The following is an 18,561-nucleotide window of genomic DNA, read 5'->3' as shown; positions in this document are numbered from 1 at the left end:
CTTAGGCGGTAAATAGTAAAACCAAAGTTGGGCCTTGCTGGAGGAGTTTTATTCAAGGCGAACTGTCAAGGGGGTCCCATAAATCACCCGACCGCGTAAGGAACGCAAACTCAAGGAACATAATCCCGGTATAACAGTAACTAGGGCGGCAAGAGTGGAACAAAACACCAGGCATAACGCCGGGCCTTCCACCCTTTACCAAAATATATAGATGCATTATTTCAATAAGAGATATTGTGATATCCCAACATAACCATGTTCCGACATGGAACAAACTTCAACTTCACCTGCAACTAGCAACGCTATAAGAAGGGCTGAGCAAAAGCGGTAACTTAGCCAAACAATGGTTTGCTAGGAAAGGATGGTTAGGGCTGACATGGCTTAAATAGGAGACATGATATAGCAAGTGATAGGTAGCGAGCATGGCAATAGAGCGAACAACTAGCATAGCAAAGATAGAAGTGATTTCGAGGGGTGGTCATCTTGCCTGCAAGATTCTCAGAGTTGTCGAAAGCTTGATCCTCGTAAGCGTACTCGACAGGTTCCTCGTTCACGAACTCGTCTCCCGGCTCTACCCAAGACAAGAACACAAACAAACGGAACCACAATCAACAACGAGAAATGCGCAAGCAACATGATGCAAAACATGTATGATATGCGATGCATATGCGTGCTCCGGAAGGAAAATGATGAACATGGCAGTAACTTGGAAAACCAAGCATGCCACTGGAAAGATGAGATGATTTCGGTCGAAATCGATATAAAGATCACCGGAATCGGATGCACGGATTGCAAATGGCAAGCAAAACAAGAATGACACGAATCTGCGGTAATCAGCAAGATAGCACTTAAAATGCAACAAGTAACAATGCTACAGCACCCCAACATAGCAACAAAGCACATGGCAGTAATCTACAGGAGATGCTTGACAAAAGATGAACACTGAGCTACGGCTAGTTCTCAACATATCAAGCTCAAACAAGCATGGCAAAAGTGCAAAAGGTTACAGGTTCACAGACTTGATGAAAAACTGGACATGGCAGAAATCAGTATCAGGTAGCAATGTTTAGAGCATGAAATCAACATGCTACAGGTACTTAACATAGCAAAACAAGGCATGGTAGTGTTCTACTAAAAGCACATGACATAAGTCTCTTACTGACCATAAGCCAAAAAGGACCAGAAGATATGATGGCAAGCATGTAAACATAGCAAGTTTCGTTATCAGGTTTCAGACTTGGCAGAAAACAGAGCATGGCAGAAATATTAATATGTAGGCCTCTTTGTGAGCTTGATGCACTCACTACAGAGCAATGCATGACCAACCAAGCATACCTACAGCAAGATGGCATGTTTATGAAGCTATCCATGGCAAGAACAATTGCATAGCATGTATGGATCGACTACAATAAGCCTGGAAAAAATGCATGTCATGTTAAGAATCTGCCAGAAATATTTTATAGCAAAAGTAGAGCAAGATTGAGTCATGCTATGGCACTCCATAATTGCAAACAATTGCAGGAAAGGATCAATTACAACTATAGCTACAAAACATCCTTACAGAACATCTCCAAAATGTGCATGGATCTCTCTGTAGCATCAAGTTTACATTGCAACAAAATTACAGCAGACAAGGACTTAGAGAAATCACTGTCCCTGAAATCAGAAATATTACGGGGCCTACTTTGCATGCTTGTGCTAGTCACCACAGAGATCACAAAAATACATGGACTATACCACTGGAAAGATGGCATGGCATACTTCAAAACACATGTAGAGCCCATGCTCAAAAGATGCACAGAATAAATGATACAAAAATAACAAATCTCCAAGTTCTGTTAAGAACCAGAGAATAACAGCAACTAGCCCTCTTCCAACGAAGATTTGGGCATCAAGATGACCTCTAATGAACATGGTGCAATTGAATAAAATGAAGAGCATTACGAGACGAACAATTTGACATATTACACGCGCGAATCGGAGCTACATGCACGGAGTTATCGCATCGGGAACAGGACAAGATACTGAGAAAATCCAAAGACTTGGAAGAAAAAATGCTAGGGTTTCGGGAGTCAACGGGCCTCACCAGATCGGATCGAACCCGAGCTCCTCGAGCTGCCGACGGCGACGGCGAGGCAGGGGCCGGCGGGCCTGGCCGGAGGAGGAGAAGGGGCCGAGGGAGGGAGGCGGCGCCGGAGGAGGGCGGCGGCGCCTGCGGCGACCGGAGGGCGGCAACGGCGGCCAGCGGTGACGGAGGCGAGACGGCGGACGGCGGCCGAGGCGCGCAGCGGACGAGGCGCCGGCGACGGAGCCTGGCGGCGGCGGCGCGGGCAGGCGGGGCGCGGGCCGCGGGGGCCGGGAGCGGGCCGGCGGGCCTCGGCGGCGGCGCGGGCAGGCGCGCCACGTGGCGGTGCGGGCGGCGGTGGACGTTGTCCGGCGCGGGCGGACGCGTCCGGCGGCGCGGTGGGAAAATTTCTAGGGTTCATCTGCAGTTGCGTTTTTCGGGATGCCCACATATAAATAGGTAGAGGGAGCTAGGAGACTCCAAATGAGGTGCGGTTTTCGCCCACACGATCGTGATCGAACGACCTAGAGCATGGAAGAGAGTTTGGTGGGTTTTGGGCTGGTTTTGGAGGGGGGTTTTGCTGGATACTCAAATGGACATTGCGGATGCCCGGTTAACCGTTGGAGTACCAAACGACCTCCGAATGGAACGAAACTTGACCGGTAGTCTCCGGGTGGTATAAGAAGACCACTTGACAAGCCTCGGTCCATTCCGAGAAAGTTTGACACACGCACACGAAAGAAAACAAGAGGGGTGCACCGGAGGAGATAGGAGCGCCGGATTGGAAAACGGACAACGGGGAAAATGCTCGGATGCATGAGACGAACACGTATGCAAATGCAATGCGCATGATGATATGACACGAAAATGCATGACATGACAAAATACAAAACGAAAGACAAAACCCGACAACGGAGGGAAAAACATAACACATAGCCGGAAATGGCAAGAGTCGGAGTTACAAATATGGCAAGTTACATGCGGGGTGTTACATTGAATATGAAGGACGTTGTCGGATAAAATCCAACAAGGTTCTGATGGTCCATAAGGGATCTGGTGTGAGCATCGGTACTCAACCAGAAGAAAAAAGCATGTAAGGAGATCAGATGATAGAAACAACTGACTACTTCAAAGCTCATTTGCAAAAGAATTATGAATTCCAAGACAAGGGATCAGAAGCAATGCTCTGATTAGGGATGGATAAGCTGAATAGCCTTAGGGGTACAAACGATGACGATTTGATTGGTCGAGATCCAGCTCATGTTAAAAATGATGTCTGAGCCGGAAGGATGAATTCTAGGATCTGATTGAGGATTGCGAGCATTCGCAACATATTGAATCAACGGACTCAAAATGATAATGATAAGGGATGCCAATAAGATTACGAGACTTATGGGATTAACCATAATGCAAGCAAACAAGAATTTCAAGAGCAATAGGCTCATGAGGATTTTCGGAAGATCGAATAGTATTTTGAAGACTATTGTGAAATACATGAATCAACTGGGGATGAGTCGATACTCGGTAGGTGCGAGTAATTATCTGTATGGGTATTTCTGCGGCAAGGAACTACAAGGCAGTGGTACAAGGGATTCTTAAAAGCCGGAGAGCAATTTGATGTATCTGGTAATAACAAGAGAAACTCAGAGTAATTGTATGAACAACAAGTGTATGTCGTTATCCATATGGATATATCGGTAGTAGGGAATTGAAAAGGTAGAGGGCACAAGGGTCTCGGGAATGATCGAAGAGTATCTTCAACATCTTCTGGTGCAGTCGGCGACCATCTGTGATAAGGGGCTCTCCGGGAGAAAGTATTTACGAGAACCTACAGTTAGTATTTTTAGCAAAATCATTTAACCCGAATAGGAGAGAGTTCAGAGTCCCAGAGTAAAGGTCGAGGAATAAAAGATCCTAATACCACCCAATGGCGACGTGGGCCCGTAAGACACACAGCCATGTTAGTAAAAGTTTATCAATGACTAGACTCGACTTCGGCCAAGGAGTTTGGAAGGGGGATTCCTACAGTTAGTCGGCTCTGATACCAACTTGTGACGCCCCCGATTCAATGTACACTAATCATGCACGCAAATGTGTACGATCAAGCTCAGGGACTCACGGGAAGATATCACAACACAACTCTACAACATAAATAAGTCATACAAGCGTCATAATACAAGCCAGAGGGCTCGAATACAAGTGCTCGCTCATAGACGAGTCAGCGGAAGCAACAATATCTGAGTACAGACATAAGTTAAACAAGTTTGCCTTAAGAAGGCTAGCACAAAAGTAGCAACGATCGAAAAGGCAAGGCCTCCTGCCTGGGACCTCCTAACTACTCCTCGAAGCCGAACTCCATGTAGAATCATCCTCGGGATCTCTAGCTCCTGGACTCTAGCATCTGGTTGCGACAACCAGGTAGAATGGAAAGGGGGAAAAGAGGGAGAAAAGCAACCGTGAGTACTCATCCAAAGTACTCGCAAGCAAGGAGCTACACTACATATGCATGGGTATATGTGTAAAGGGCCATATCGGTGGACTGAACTGCAGAATGCCAGAATAAGAGGGGGATAGCTAATCCTGTCAAAGACTACGCTTCTGGCAGCCTCCATCTTGCAGCATGTAGAAGAGAGTAGATTGAAGTCCTCCAAGTAGCATCGTATAGCATAATCCTACCCGGCGATCCCCTCCACGTTGCCCTGTTAGAGAGCGATCACCGGGTTGTATCTGGCACTTGGAAGGGTGTGTTTGATTAAGTATCCAGTTCTAGTTGTCATAAGGTCAAGGTACAACTCCGGGTCGTCCTTTTACCGAGGGACACGGCTATTCGAATAGATAAACTTCCCTGCAGGGGTGCACCACATAACCCAACACGCTCGATCCCGTTTGGCCGGACACACTTTTCTGGGTCATGCCCGGCCGCGGACACACGAGTTGACCCGACTTTAGTCACCACATGTGTCATGTATATAAAGTATATAGTATATACCCGTGATCACCTCCCGAAGTGATCACGGCCCAGTAGTATAGCATGGCAGACGGACAAGAGTGTAGGGCCACTCATGGAACACTAGCATCATATACTAAGCAGTAGGATAGCAGGTAAGGGTAACAACTGTAGTAACAATGACAGGCTATGCAGCAGAATAGGATTAACCGAAAGCAGTAATATGCTACACTACTCTAATGCAAGCAGTATAGAGAAGAATAGGCGATATCTGGTGATCAAGGGGGGGGCTTGCCTGGTTGCCCTGGCAAGAAGGACGGGTCGTCAACACCGTAGTCATACTGGGGGTCACCGGCAGCCTCGAGGTCTACCGGAAAGAAGTAACGGAGGGGGAACGTAATAAATAACAGAGCAATCAAAGCATTACAAAGCAAGACGCGGCACTACGTTGTGCTAGGGGTGACCTAACGTAGGGATAGGTGATACCGGCGAAGGGGGGAAACATCCGGTAAAGTATCCCCGGTGTTTCGCGTTTTCGGACAGATGAACCGGAGGGGGAAAGTTGCGTGTTTACTATGCTAGGGATGTGTGGCGGACGAACGGGCTGCGTATCCGGATTCGTCTCGTCGTTCTGAGCAACTTTCATGTATAAATTATTTTAATCCGAGTTACGGTTTATTTTATATGATTTTCTAAAGTTTTAGCAATATTCTGAAATTATTATTAATTCGAAATTAATTGGAAAAATGCTATGCGCACCCAGCACAGGGTACACTTTTGTGTACCCAGGGGATGACAGATGGGCCAAGGGGGACCCAGTTGACCAGTCAAGGTTTGACTGGTCAACAGGTGGTGGGGGCCCCCTGTCATTGAGACATCTAACTAATTACAGATTAGTTAGGCTAACTAAGTAATTAGTTTAGTTAAACTATTTTAATTAAGTTAATTAATTAATTAATTGATTAATTTTTATATTATTATTCATTTATTTTATTTTTTAGGAAAAAGGGCGTGGGGCCCCTGGGTCAGTGGCCCAGAGGGCCAAAACAGGCGGCAGTGTAGCGGGCGTGTGCGGGGCGAAGCCCGCCCGGGCACAGGGGATGGCCGCGGGGCGAGGGCGGTCCCCGTCGGGGCGCAGGACGGCGGCGAGCCAGGCGGCTGCAGGCATGGCCAGGTGCGGGGCGCGGCACCGCAGGGCAGAGGCCGAGCCCCGGGGGAGCCGGTCACGGAGCGGCGGAGGCGAAGCAGAGGCGGCCACGGCGGCTCGGTGATGGAGGCGGGGCGGTTGGGGGCGACGACGGCGGAGAACGCCGGCAGGCGAGCAGCGGTAGGCGGCGGGGGAGGCGCGGTGGCACGGGGGGGCAACGAAACGGCGCGGGCGCGTGCTCTAGCAGCAGGGGGCGGCGGCGTGAGGAGCAGGGGGTTCGGCGACGTGCGGTCAGAGGCGCAGGCGGGCGGGCGGTCAAGAACAGCTCGTGCGGCAGCAGCAGCCTAGAGCAACGGCAACGGCCACTAGCAGGAGCCGTACAGTAGCAGTAGTGGGTAGCAGCTAGCGGCAACAAGAAACAGCAGTAGCAGCGGCTAGAGGTAGCAGTAGCAGCGGCTAGAGGTAGTAGTAGCAGTGCAAGGTAGAGCAGCCATGCATAGCACGCACGCACATACATACGTGTACGCCCGAGATCGGGCACTACGGTGAAGGCGGCCTACGGCGTCCAAATCGAACGGCAGAAAAAGGGATCCGAGGGAGGAGCTCACGCCGGTTCTTGTGGACGAGGTTAGGAGTTCGGGGGAGTCTCGGAGCAGCGGCAACGACGACGAGGTGGTGGCGGCCGTGCGGAGAAGATGAAGATGAAGACGGCTACGCAGCGCCTCGGCTCGAATCGATGCCCGGAACGGACGAAGGCGACCTTGGCGGACCTCCTGGACGTGCTCCTGAGGGACGGCGAGGACGGTAGCCGCGGTAACAAGGGCGAGACAATGGTGACCGCAGAGCTTTCGAGCTCGAAAACGAGCAGATGAGGAGTGGGGCGAAGGGGGATCCAGGAGGGGCTGGACGAGGTGGGGGCTAGGGTTTCGGTCGACGTAGTTATAAGCCCAGGGAGGCAACGTGGAGGGCATCCACGGCCATGGCCGTCGTGGATGTGCGCCACGCAGATCCTCTGTTCCTGTAGCGGGAGCTAGGGGAAGGTTTTGGTGGGCTGGGCCGTCTGGCCACTTATGGCCCAGTGGCACCTTAGTTTAGGCCCGCTTCGCTCACTTTTCTTTGCATTTTCAGATCCTATTTTGTATTAGGTTAGGCCATCAAATGATTTTTGTTATATATGAAACTTGCCATACAATTACTACGTCATATTTGTGAAAGCCACAAAAAGTTTGGAGCTTAACTAAACTCATTTGAATTTTGCTTAAATACAAATGGATTAAAAATGCTGTTTTGGGCACTGCTTTAAATAGGTTAGGGGCAACTTAATATTCCAGATAATATTGGATTATTTATGAAAATTATTTAGTGAATTATTTCAACCCAGCGAACATTTTTGTTTTACCGTTTGCAGAAATAATAATTTGACTTTCTTTTCAATTTGAATTTGAATTCGGTTTGGATCAAAGTGAGGTTGAGAAATTTAATTGCGATGACATGCCACCATTAGCGTGTGGTTACTGTAGCTTAACTACCGGGGCGTTACATTGGGAAGCAACCCAATTTTATTTTTGTTCTTGCTTTTTTTGTTCTGTTTTTAATAAATAATTCTTCTAGCCTCTGGTTAGATGTGTTTTTGTGTTTTAATTAGTGTTTGTGCCAAGTAAGACCTTTGGGAAGGCTTACGATGATAGTTTATTTTATCTTGCTGAAAAACAGAAACTTTTGCGTCTAGTCCCAGAATTGTTCAAATTCACTGGAGCATGGAAAAACCCTGAAGTTTTTACACAATATTGATATACAAATTGCCTCTGTTGTTTTAATTTTTGAGAATGTTTGGAGTTACAGAAGTATTAGAACAATTCAGATCTTCGCAGACTATTCTGTTTTTGACAGATTCTGTTTTCTATGTGTTCTTTACTTATTTTGATGAATCTATGGGTTTTTTGCATGGTAATACATGTCTCATTCATATCATAACGAACAAAGTACAAGTCACGTAAAGACTGACATGACAAAACTGAAGAGATAGCAGAACATCTCTGAGCTTGACACCAACGCCCGTCACCTGCCTCCGACACCACCACAACAGCCACCGAAGAAAAGAATGATGAATCACCTCCTCACCCGAGCTCGACACGGCTCCATCGCCGGTATGCAGCTTTGTGGACCTCCAAGGTGTCTCACCAAAAGTGAAGCCCTTGCCGTTGAATGAATCAGACCGGGGAAACACCCCAGACACGCCATCGAACTCCAGATCTGGCACCCCACCACGACTAAAATGTTGAAGGAGGAAACCATACATTCCATCCACAAACCACAAGCCCAGCACATGCTCCATCTTCCAGATGTCGTCAATGTAGACCACAATCTGCATCCTCTCCTGGACTACCTCCCAAGCTCCACGCCGATGCTGGAGCAAACGTCGTCACAATGGCGGAGCCCGAGGACACAGGTCCACCACGAGAATGCCACCGCCGCCACGCCATCCTTGCTTGAACAAACTAGTTTCCAAGTCCATCCCCAACCATAGGACCGATGGCCTCGTCAGGGAAGGATACGAAGAATCTTTATTCAACGCTGTCATCGTCATCGTCGAAGCAAAAACGATGAACAACCTAAAAACCTAGACTACGAGGGAGTAAAAATGATCCACACGCGTGGATTCCGGCGACCCCCCTCACCACCGACAACCGAGGTCACCGGCGGAGGGGAGCCGCCAGAGAGCGGCATTGGAAGATCGGCCTCCCCTAGCTTCGGCTAGGGTTCCAGCCGCCAGGGACGAGAGGAAAATAGACTACCATGTCCTTTGGTGTTTGTCTAGATTATGAACTATGGGTTGTATCAGTGGGTATGAACCATGGAAAAGTTGGAATACAGTAGATATTACACCAATATAAATAAAGCATGAGTTCACAACAGTACCAAAAGCGGTGATTTATTTTCTTATACTAACGGATCTTATGAGATTTTCTGTTGAGTTTTGTGTTGTGAAGTTTTCAAGTTTTGGGTAAAGATTTGATGGACTATGGAATAAGGAGTGGCAAGAGCCTAAGCTTGGGGATGCCCAAGGCACCCCAAGGTAATATTCAAGGACAACCAAGATCCTAAGCTTGGGGATGCCCCAGATGGCATCCCCTCTTTCGTCTTCATCTATCGATAAATTTACTTGAGGCTATATTTTTATTCACCACATGATATGTGTTTTACTTGGAGCATCTTGTATGATATGAGTCTTTGCTTTTTACTTTGCCACAATCATCCTTGTTGTACACACCTTTTGAGAGGGACACGCATGAATCATGATTTATTAGAACAATCTATGTGCCTCACTTATATCTTTTGAGCTAGGCAATTTTGCTCTAGTGCTTCACTTATATCTTTTTAGAGCACGGCAGTGGTTTTATTTTGTAGAAATTATTGAACTCTCATGCTTCACTTATATTATTTTGAGAGTCTCTAAACAGCATGGTAATTTGCTTTGGTTATGAATTTAATCCTAATATGATGGGCATCCAAGAGGGGTATAATAAAAACTTTCATATAAAGTGCATTGGATACTATGTGAAGTTTGATTCCTTATGATTGTTTTGAGATATAAAGATGGTGATATTAGAGTCATGCTAGTGAGTAATTGTGGATTGTAGAAATACTTGTGTTGAAGTTTGTGATTCCCGTAGCATGCACGTATTGTGAACCGTTATGTAGCGAAGTTGGAGCGTGATTTATTTATTGATTGTATTCCTTATGAGTGGCGGTCGGGGACGAGCGATGGTCTTTTCCTACCAATATATCCCCCTAGGAGCATGCGCGTAGTACTTTGTTTCAATTACTAATAGATTTTTGCAATAAGTATGTGAGTTCTTTATGACTAATGTTGAGTCCATGGATTATACGCACTCTCACCCTTCCACCATTGCTAGCCTCTCTAGTACCGCGCAACTTTCACCGGTGACATACACCCACCTATTACCTTCCTCAAAACAGCCACCATACTTACCTATTATGGCATTTCCATAGCCATTCCGAGATATATTGCCATGCAACTTCCACCGTTCCGTTTTATTATGACACGTTCCATCATTGTCATATTGCTTTGCATGATCATGTAGTTGACATAGTATTTATGGCAAAGCCACCATTCAAAATTTTCATACATGTCACTCTTGAGTCATTGCACATCCCGGTACACCGCCGGAGGCATTCATATAGAGTCATATTTTGTTCTAAGTATCGAGCTGTAATTCTTGAGTTGTAAGTAAATAAAAGTGTGATGATCTTCATTATTAGAGCATTGCCCCATGTGAGGAAAAATAAAAGAGGCCAAAGAAGCCAACAAAGAAAGAGGCCAAAGAAGCCATTTCAAGAGAGAGAGAGAGAGAGAGAGAGAGAGAGAGAAGAGAGAAGGGGCAATGTTACTATTATTTTTCCACACTTGTGCTTCAAAGTAGCACCATGATCTTCATGATAGAGAGTCTCCTATGTTGTCTCTTTCATATACTGGTGGGAATTTTTCATTATAGAACTTGGCTTGTATAGTCCAACGATGGGCTTCCTCAAATTGCCCTAGGTCTTCGTGAGAAAGCAAGTTGGATGCACACCCACTTAGTTTTCTTATGAGCTTTCATAAACTTATAGCTCTAGTGCATCTGTTGCATGGCAATCCCTACTCACTCACATTGATATCTATTGATGGGCATATCCATAGCCCGTTGATACGCCTAGCTGATGTGAGACTATCTTCTCCTTTTTTGTCTTCTCCACAACCACCATATTTTATTCCACCTATAGTGCTATGTCCATGGCTCACGCTCACGTATTGCGTGAAAGTTGAAAAGGTTTGAGAACATCAAAAGTATGAAACAATTGCTTGGCTTGTCATTGGGGTTGTGCATGATTTGAATACTTCGTGTGATGAAGATGCAGCATAGCCACACTATATGATTTTGTAGGGATAACTTTCTTTAGACATGTTATTTTGAGAATACATAATTGCTTCATTAGTATGCTTGAAGTATTATTGTGTTTATGTCAATATTAAACTTATGTTTTGAATCTTATGGATCTGAACATTCATGCCACAATAAAGAAAAATGCATGGATAAATATGTTAGGTAGCATTCCACATCAAAAATTCTGTTTTTATCATTTACCTACTCGAGGACGAGCAGGAATTAAGCTTGGGGATGCTTGATACATCTCCAACGCATCTATAATTTTTAATTGTCCCATGCTATTATATTATCCGTTTTGGATGTTTTATATAATATGTTATTTTATATTATTTTGGGACTAACCTATTAACCTAGAGCCCAGTGCCAATTTTTGTTTTCTCCTTGTTTTTGAGCTTCGCAGAAAAGGAATACTAAACGGAGTCCAAACCGAATAAAACTTCACAATGATTTTTCTTGGACCAGAAGACACCCACGGGACTTGGAGTGCAAGTCAGAAGATCCACGAGGTGGTGGCAAGGGTGGAGGGCGCGCCCCCTACCTTGTGGGCCCCTCGGTACCCCTTGACCTAGATCTTCCTCCTATATATTCACATATATGCCAAAACCCTTATAAGCATCCATGAAAACACTTTTCCACCGCCGCAACCTTCTGTTCCCGTGAGATCCCATCTTAGGGCCTTTTTCGGCATCCTGCCGGAGGGGGATTCGATCACGGAGGCATCTACATCAACTCTATTGCCCTTCCGATGAAGCGTGAGTAGTTTACCTTAGACCTACGGGTCCATAGCTAGTAGCTAGATGGCTTCTTCTCTCTCTTTGATTCGCAATACCATGTTCTCCTCGATGTTCTTGGAGATCTATCCGATGTAATCTTCTTTTGCGGTGTGTTTGTCGAGATCCGATGAATTGTGGATTTATGATCAGCTTATCTATGAATATTATTTGAATCTTCTCTGAATCCTTTTATGCATGATTTGATATCTTTGTATTTCTCTTCGAATTATCGGTTTGGTTTGGCCAACTAGATTGGTTTTTATTGCAATAGGAGAGGTGCTTAGCTTTGGGTTCAATCTTGCGTGATTTCACCCAGTGACAAAGTAGGGGTAGCGAGACACATATTGAATGGTTGCCATCGAGGATAAAAAGATGGGGTTTTCATCATAATGCTTGAGTTTATTCCTCTACATTATGTCATCTTACTTAAGGCGTTACTCCGTTCTTTATGAACTTAATTCTCTAGATGCATGCTGGATAGCGGTCGATGTGTGGAGTAATAGTAGTAGATGCAAGCAGGAGTCGGTCTACTTGGCACGGACATGATGCCTATATTACATAATCATTGCCTTGGATATTGTCATAACTTTGCGCTTTCTATCAATTGCTCGACAGTAATTTGTTCACCACCGTATTATTTGCCTTCATGAGAGAAGCCTCTAGTGAAACCTATGGCCCCGGGTCTATTTTCCACCATATTAGTTTCCGATATACTATTTTGCAATCTTTTATTTTTCAGATCTATAAACCAAAAACCCCAAAAATGTTTTATCTTTTGTTTAGTTCTATCTACCTCTATCAGATCTCACCTTTGCAAGTGACCGTGAAGGGATTGACAACCCCTTTATCGCGTTGGGCGCAACTGTTTAATTGTTTGTGCAGGTGCATCGATTGGGGACTTGCACGTTTCTCCTACTGGATTGATACCCTGGTTCTTAACTGAGGGAAATGCTTATCTCTACTGTGCTGCATCACCCTTTCCTCTTCAAGGGAAAAACCAACGCAAGCTCAAGAAGTAGCACCTCCCCCATTTTTTTCTCCGAAAATGTGATTTTATAGTATCAGGGTTGAGGCCTGCGGGGCCACCAGGTGGGGACAATCGACCTGGGCGCGCCTGGAGGGGGCGTACCCTGGTGGGTTGTGCCCACCCAGGTGCCCCCCTCTGGTGGTTCTTGGCTCCAGAAATTATCTTTTATTGTATAAAAATTCCTCGCAAAGTGTTATTTCAATCCGAGAACTTTTATTTCTAATAAAAACAACACCATGGTAGTTCTGGTGAAAACAGCGTCAGTCCGAGTTAGTTTCATTCGAATCATGCAAATTAGAGTCCAAAACAAGAGGAAAAGCGTTAGAAAAAGTAGATACGATGGAGACGTATCAAGTAGTAGTAACAGTAGCAATGGTAACAGGAATAGTAACAGAAGCAGTTTGTGATGATTATAACATCATCGGCAGCAATAGTAACTTAGCAAAGATCAATATGAGAAAAGCGTAGGCATTGGATCGGCGATGGATACTTATAATAGTCACAACCTAGAGTGATACACAATAGCTCCAATTCATCAATTCAATGTATTCCGTATATAGTCATACATGCTTATAATAAGGACTTGCGTAACATCTTTTGTCCTCCCCCCCACCCCCCCGTGGCAGCGGGGTCCATACGAAAATCTAAGGGAAATTAAGGCCTCCTTTTAATAGAGAACCAGGATAAAGCATTAATGCATGGTGAATGCATGAACTCCTTGAATCATAGCCATCCCCGGAGAGTATCCCAACTATTGTCACTTTGGGGTCTACGGATCAGAACAATAACAAGTGCATATAACTAGTAGATAGGATCAAGAAATCAAATATATTCATGAAATCACAAAGGGTTCAGATCTGAAATCAGGGAACTCGGGCCTTAGTGACAAGCATTGAGCATAGCAAAGTCATAGCAACATCAATCTCAAAACATAGTGGATACTAAGTATCAAGCCCTAACAAATTGACTTGATTACATGAAAAATCTTATCCAACTCCATCACCGTCCATCAAGCCTAGAAAGAAATTACTCACTCCCGGTGGTGAGCATCATGGAATAGTTGATGAAGAAGGGTTGATGATGATGACGACGATGAATCCCCCTCTCCGGAGCCCCGAACAAACTCCAGATCAGCCCTCCCGATGAAGAACAGGAGGTGGCGGCTGCTTCGTATCGTAAAACACGATGATTCCTTCTCTCAGCTTTTTCTCCGCGAGACGGTACTTATAGAGTTGGAGTTAGGTCTAATGGAAATCCGTGGGACCCATGAGCTCACAGGATGCACCCTAGGGGGCGCCCCCTAAACTCGTGGCTCCCTAGTGGCCCCCCTCCAGTAGGTATTTTCGTCAATATTTTTTATATATTCTAGAAACATTCTCCATAAAATTTTAGCCCAATCTAAGAAATTTTATTTCTGCACAAAAATAACACCATGGTAGTTCTGCTAAAAACAGTGTCAATCCGGGTTGGAAAAGTAGATACATTTAGGACGTATTAGGGGGCGCGCCTGGTGATCTTGTGGTTCTCCTGTAGCTCTCCTAGTCTCCTCTTGAGAATCCTAGGGTCCCTTCTGGTCCAGAAAAAAATCATCATAAAGTTTTATCGTGTTTGGACTTTGTTTGGTATTGATTTCCTGATAAACCAAAAACATGTAGAAAATAGGAACTGGCACTGGGCACGAGGGTAATAGGTTAGTTCCCAAAGATGATATAAAATTGCATATAAAGTATCTAAAATTGATAATATAATAGCATGAAACAATAAAAAACTATAGATACATTGAAGACATATCAGCATCCCCAAGCTTAATTCTTGCTCGTCCTTAAGTATGTAAATGATAAAAATAGACATTTTGATGTTGAATGCTACCTATCATGTTTATCATGTAATCTCTTCTATGGCATAAATATTGAGAAACGATGAAATAATTGATATCAACAAATAATATCCATGAATATAAGAACATAATCATTACTGTTTCAAAATATACTATGCTCAACGAGTGCTATCCCTACTCACTGAATTATGTACGCATGGCATGGCCCTGCCTTCACCGCATAAGTATAAATCATGAAGCACGTCGGTGTTAAACTAGGCAATTGTATCATACTTTTTAACGGGCTTCAGCATTTTCAACTCCACTCAATACATGAGCGTGAGACAAGGACATTAGCATTATAGGTGGAATAGAATACGGTGGTAGAGATATATAGGAGAAGTGAAAAAGGAAGAAAGTCTCGCATCAACTAGGCGATCAACGGGCAATGGAGAGGCCCATCAATCGATATCAATGTGAGGAGTAGGGACTGCCATGAAACGGATGCACTAGAGCTATAAGTGTATGAAAGCTCAACGGAAACTAAGCGGGTGTGCATCCAACTTGCTTGCTCATGAAGACCTCGGGCATTTTAGGAAGCCAATCATCAGAATATGCAAGTCAAGTTCTATAATGAAAACCCCCCACTGGTATACGAAATTGATAAGTCAGGAGACTCTCAATATGAGGAACATGGCGCTACTCTAAAGCACAAGTGTGGTAAAAGGGTAGTAACATTGCCCCTTCTCTCTTTTTCTCTCTTTTTTTGTTGGGTTTTTTTGGCCTCTCCTTTTTATTTATTGTTGTTTATTTTTCGTCCGAAGTCTCATCCCAACTTGTGAGGGAATCATTGTCTCCATCATCCTTTCCTCACTAGGACAATGCTCTAATAATGATGATCATCACACTTTTATTGACTTGCAACTCGATATTACAACTTGACGAATTGAAACAATATGACTCTATATGAATGCCTCTGGCAGTGTACCAGGATGTGCGATGATCTAGCATAACATGTATAACAATGATGAATAGTGGCCTTGCCACAAATATCATGTCAGCTCTATATGATCATGCAAAGCAATATGATGATGAACACACATGTCATAAGACAAAATGGTGGAAGTTGCATGGCAATACATCTCAGAATGGCTATGGAAAGGCCATGATAGGTAGGTATGGTGCCTATTTTAAGGAAGATATGAGAAGGTGTGATAGAGCGTATCATATCATGGGGTTTGGATGTGCTGGTGAAGTTTTCATTGACTCTCGAGGTGAGAAAGGGCAATGCACGGTACCGAAGAGGCTAGCAAATTGCGGAAAGGTAGGAATGCATAATTGTCCATGTACCCACTTTAGTCATAAAGAACTCATATACTTACTGTGGAAGTTGTATTATCCCTCAAAGCAAAATACTACTCGCATGCCCCTAGGGAGGAGGTTGGTAGGAGTTAACCATCGCGCACCCTCCGGTTATAACATCACTCAAGGATTTTATTTCAGACATAAAAATGCTCACGCTTCCCCATCATGCCATGACAGACACTTAAATGAGTAGTTAATAACAAGATTTAATATCGATATTCTTACTAACCAATGATCATGAACTCATACCCTTTCATATTATGACATCAATATAATTAGACCATACATTTCATATTTAGTGATCTACATGAAAGTTTTTATTATTTCAATCTTAAATACCTATCCTTTTCTGACTAGTCTTATAACCCATGCTCATTACCACCTCCTACTTAAGACTCTCAAAAGATTTTACTCAAGCATGAGAGTACAATTATTTCTATAAAATATAACCACCGCCGTTCTCTAACAAATATAAGTGAAGCACAAGAGCAACTGCCTAGCTCAAAAGATATAATTGAAGCACATAGAGTATTCTAACAAATCACAATTAATGTGTGTCCCTCTCAAAAAGTGTGTCCAGCAACCAATGATTGTGGAAAACTAATAAGCAAGCAAAAGAAAACTATGGCACAAGACGCTCCAAGTAAAACTCATATCATGTGATGAATGAAACTGTAGCTCCAACTAACATATCGATGAATTATGGGCGAAAGAGGGTATGCCACCAGGGGCATCCCCAAGCTTAGAAGCTTGGGTCTTCCTTGAATATTACCTTGGGGTGCCTTGGACACCCCAAAGCTTAGGGTCTTGCCGCTCCTTATTCCTTCATCCATTGCGATCTCACCCAAAACTTGAAAACTTCATCACACATAACTCAATAGAAACCTCATGAGATTCATTAGTATAATAGAAAAATTATAAACTTTAGGTATTGTTGTAAAGCCATTCATAATTAATCTTGCATAATACTGCTACTTGTGAGTTGATTTTGGGATTTCCTCGAAGAGGAGAGGATGATGCAGTATAGTAGAGGTAAGTATTTTCCTCAGTCAGAAATATCCTGAAGTACCTGAAAAGGACTAAGGACATGTTTCTCGTTTATGGAGGTGACGAAGAGCTCGTCATAAAGTGTTACGTTGATGCTAGTTTCGACACAGATCCGGATAACTCTAAGCTTCAAACCGGATACATATTTATTAAATGATGGAGTAGTCAGTTGGTGCAGTTCCAAGCAGAGCGCCGTGGCAGGATGCGAAGTATATAGCTGCTTCGGAAGCAGCGCAAGAAGGAGTTCATATTCGATCTGGGTGTAATACCTAGTGCATCAGATCCAATGACTATCTTTTGTGACAACACTGGAGCTATTGAATGCCATTAAAAAGACGCGTCGGGGGTGGTTGGGCGGCTGACAGGCGGGCCCTTCCACGCATGCGGATTATATGGGGCCGGCGGGAAGCCGATGCATGGCCGACATGTGGGCCCGATGACAGACGACAAGAGGACGCATGCGCATCCGTCCGGTGTCCGCGTGGACGCAAATCAATCCCCAAATTTGCATCAGATTTGCGTCAAGGCGGACACGAGACGAATAGTTCTCCTGAGCGCACCTGTTGGGCCGTGTTGGAGTTGACCTTAGAGAATCCATAGTTGGCTGTCTCAAACCGCCCTCAAACACCCACGCGGGACGGACCGGTCAAAACGACTAATCCACCTGAACGTCTCAAACAGGCCTCAAATACCCGTGTGGGCAGACCGGTCAAACAAACCGATCGACCCGGACACCTCAAACAGGTTTCAAACGCTTGAAAATTGGAATGTCTGATGACCCCAGCCGAAACGTAGGGCGAATATAGGGCCGGACGACGTGAACACGTGTGTACTGCAACAAAAACGAAATGGTTGGATGGCCGGGGGTTACGGACGACGTGAGCCCGTGTGTAGTGCACCAACGGTTCGTTTGCATCCACACAAACCCCTGCCGAAAGAAGTAACGGAAGGTGACCCACAAAAAAGGGCGCATGCGCAAGTTGTTCCCAATGGCGATGGCGACCAACGCCTTGCCAGTTCGTCATCTTTACCGTTAGTTGTTTTCTCGTACTATAAGCAGATATCACCGGTAGCCCGGCAACACGATAATCTTCATCTACTAGCTTGGTGTCGCAACAGCCATCGGCCGGTCGGTACTGTTCCGTTCAACCGGATTTTACATGACAAGCACCGCTATCGATGATGGATCGTGCTGGGCGTACTCTCTCAGGAATTTCGCCCTTATCCACGCAGAATCCGCTGCCTTTCTCGCTTTCAGGGAAATTCCGAGCCAAAGGCAGAAAAGAGTTGTGCCGAAAAGGAAATAATCCAGGGAAGCTTTACTTGTTCCCTTTGCACTACGGGGAGGGCGGGACGTCAATTTCTTGGAGCAATTGCAGACAAAGGATCGATGGAATATGCAAAGGGCAAGCCAGATGGACCCCC

Source organism: Triticum aestivum, chromosome 5D (assembly GCF_018294505.1).
Source record: "Triticum aestivum cultivar Chinese Spring chromosome 5D, IWGSC CS RefSeq v2.1, whole genome shotgun sequence".
NCBI lineage: Eukaryota > Viridiplantae > Streptophyta > Magnoliopsida > Poales > Poaceae > Triticum > Triticum aestivum.
Note: the sequence above shows the minus strand (reverse complement) of the source record.